The sequence below is a fragment of the Lactuca virosa genome, chromosome 4 (assembly GCF_052849685.1).
Source record: "Lactuca virosa cultivar CGN04683 chromosome 4, Lactuca_virosa_CGN04683_v6, whole genome shotgun sequence".
Lineage (NCBI taxonomy): Eukaryota > Viridiplantae > Streptophyta > Magnoliopsida > Asterales > Asteraceae > Lactuca > Lactuca virosa.
In genome coordinates this window covers 283357699-283360743 of record NC_136429.1, presented here as the reverse complement: position 1 = coordinate 283360743, position 3045 = coordinate 283357699, and positions in this window count along the sequence as shown.

The following is a 3045-nucleotide window of genomic DNA, read 5'->3' as shown; positions in this document are numbered from 1 at the left end:
CATATTAAGGACTTTAAATCAACTATCTTGAATATCTCCCAAAAAGATGTCTGGTCTAGACATTTATGATCTTCCCAAATCTCTTGAAACAAGCTTTCCTAAATGAAGATGATGTCCCATGGATATCATACTTCTTTCACCTCCTCCAATTATTCTCCCTAACCCACAAGTTCCTAAAAAGTTTAAGGTCACTCAAGCCCTATTGGCAAGGCAAGGTCTAGGTGTGATCACATCTTGGAGATGTAGTCACATATTGACAAGCCGGGAGAATTGGGTGTCAAAGTCTTGAGAAAGTTGGTGGCTCAACTAATTTCTAAGTCACATAGTGAGTTCTTTTGGGAATCCTATGAAACAGACTAAGACAAGACCCTTAATGATCTTATCTATTTGCTAAGATCAACTTCCTAAAACGCTATGGACATTGACAATGATGACATTGGATATCCAGTAAAGCTCTTTCTTCCCAATGGAAAGGGATCGGCCATAGTCAACTCGGTTGACCCAATGGTAAAGAGAGAGGCGAAGTCTGAGATAGTCCCATTATCAAGGGTCCATAGGTAACTATTGCCAAAGGAAGGGGCATTGGTTACGAAGCTGCCAAATTTACCTAAGGATGTTAAAGTCAATAAGTTTGGCTCTACTTCAGGTAAAGTCCATTGTCTAACTCTATTAAGTACATGCTGATTCTGATCGCGAAGATGGATTTCAATCGCATGGTTCGGTGATCAGAATTTTGGGCTATTAGTTAAGAGTTATGATATTTATATTGCTTAGGAATAGATAACAACAAGGTTTTCATATGGATTGTAAGGATAAGTTTTTCCGCAAAGTTTTAAAATAAAAGAAAAAGGTTTTGATTTTATTTATTTTAAGTATCCTTACAATGGCATTTGTGAAAAGTTGTTGCTTATAAGATTCTATTGATAGCAATATTGGAAAAATGGATTTGATTCTTTCGGTTGTGGTAGTGTCTAATATTACCAAATAAGGAAAGATTCTCATCACCCAAGGTTCAATTGGACCGAAACTTGGAATCATGCAAGTTGTATAGTATGATGAATGAGAACTTTCAGCTTGGAAAATTAAGACTAATTCCTTATGTGAATAAGGAAAGGACTAAGGGATCGAGTACACATTCTTGTGCACTGGTCAAGTCCACCACAAAAGATCAAGAAGACTATTCGTCATGATTTACTTAAGTTCAGTAAATATGGTTATACTTATAAGTTTAAGTATAAGTCTGTAGCATTGGAGAAGTTTCAATGTGAGACAGAACGAATAAGAAGAATCAAAGTATGGCAGAAAGATAAAAGTTTCTCAAATCTGAAAAGATGGGAGAGTACTTTAGTATCATGTTTATGATCATCTTAATGATTAAGATACCATATCACAATTGGTCCTCTAAAATCATCTTAGTGCATTCTTATGACTAAGAAGAGGAGTCATGAATTGTTGAAATGGTTAAATCAAAAAGATGAGTCATACTTCGTTCCAAAACAATTCTTAGAGTCATACTCCAAGATTGTAACTTGAGTGACATATCTTAAAGAGGGTTTGTTAACACTAGTCAAATGTAAGAGTAAAAGGTTATCTACTCTGGTACATTTGAAATTGGTAAGTTGTGATGTTTTGGAAAAAACAGAGACCAACTTAGGCCAATTGTGTAAAGTGTTAGTCTTGATAAAGAATCCGCACTATCTCTTGAATATTTGACAAGGGAGTCTTATATGTCAAGAGGACAGTGGGAGTCTTAAAGCTCTTGAAAGTTTCAAGACTTAATCAAGAATAAAACCTAAAGTCCTTCACTAGCACACGACTTGAGGTTTATAACCTATCGTGTTGAAATTTTTGTGTCTATTCAAGTTGGCTTTGCATAGGAGTTCTGAGAGTTCTCAATTGGTTGCACAACTACTTGGAAGCAATGGCAGGCACCTGAGCTGCCAAATGGCAAGAATTTAAGATTGCACAAGTTTAATCAATATGAGTTTGGATTTGTCACTAACCTTGTCTTGTGATTATGGTTTTGACAAATTCACATGGATAAGAACACATACACTATTAAATCTAAGTGTCATAAGGTTTCTCTCCGATTCATGAAAATGATGGTGAGGAAACACTTTCACTAAGTTGATTTTAGCTAGATAGCAATTGTGATATTTGCATTCTCAAAGTCGTTAGTGGAGCGTGTGTGGTTTACCGGCACACTAACATGGACTTGTGAGAAGTGGCAAAGGTCTAAACAATTGAGACTATGATTACGACATCCCTTTTCATAGTTCTAAAATTGTTTAGACACACATGTGAGCTATCTAAGAGAGGTGTATGATTTTGATAAAGTTTTATCAAAACAATCTAGTATCAGAAATCTGAACTTTGGTAAGAAAGTCAGCTGATTTCTGAGTACATGTCAAAGCTAGTGGGAGCATAAGTGTTATGCTAATAATCATCATGTTAGTGGGAGCATGATAATTATGACAAAGGTTGCAAGTTAGCAATGTTAATTATAGAAAACAAAAGTTTCAATTCGTGAGGTTGCAGGGGTTGAAAAAGTTGTTTTGCTATAATTAAGGGAGAGGAAATTATACTTCATTTCAATTCTAAAAGCTTAGATTGAGATTTTAATCGTATTTAATCAAGGATATATATATGAATTTCATGTTGGAATGGCTCAACATAAGGAAATTCTATATATGGGTCCATTATTTGCGTTCTAAAATTCGATTATGATTACGACATCCCTTTTCATAATCTGAATTTTGAGAACTTGGCAAATTGAAATGGAAATATTATAGCAAAAGACTGGTTTAGTCTTTATGTGAGACATCATGAATCGTGTCCCATATGCTTCGGATATAGGATCGATTACATGTGCTATATTCATCCTTTCTAAAATTTTCCAAATGCCTGGGGCATTATGAAGAGAAAAGGTCTAGAATTGGATATGACTAAAATGATTAAGCAATTGTCGAGGACAATCTAAGGTTTACCAAAGATTGGTTGCTCAAGGACAGTTGGAAGTATAATGTTAATTCTGGAAGGACCATA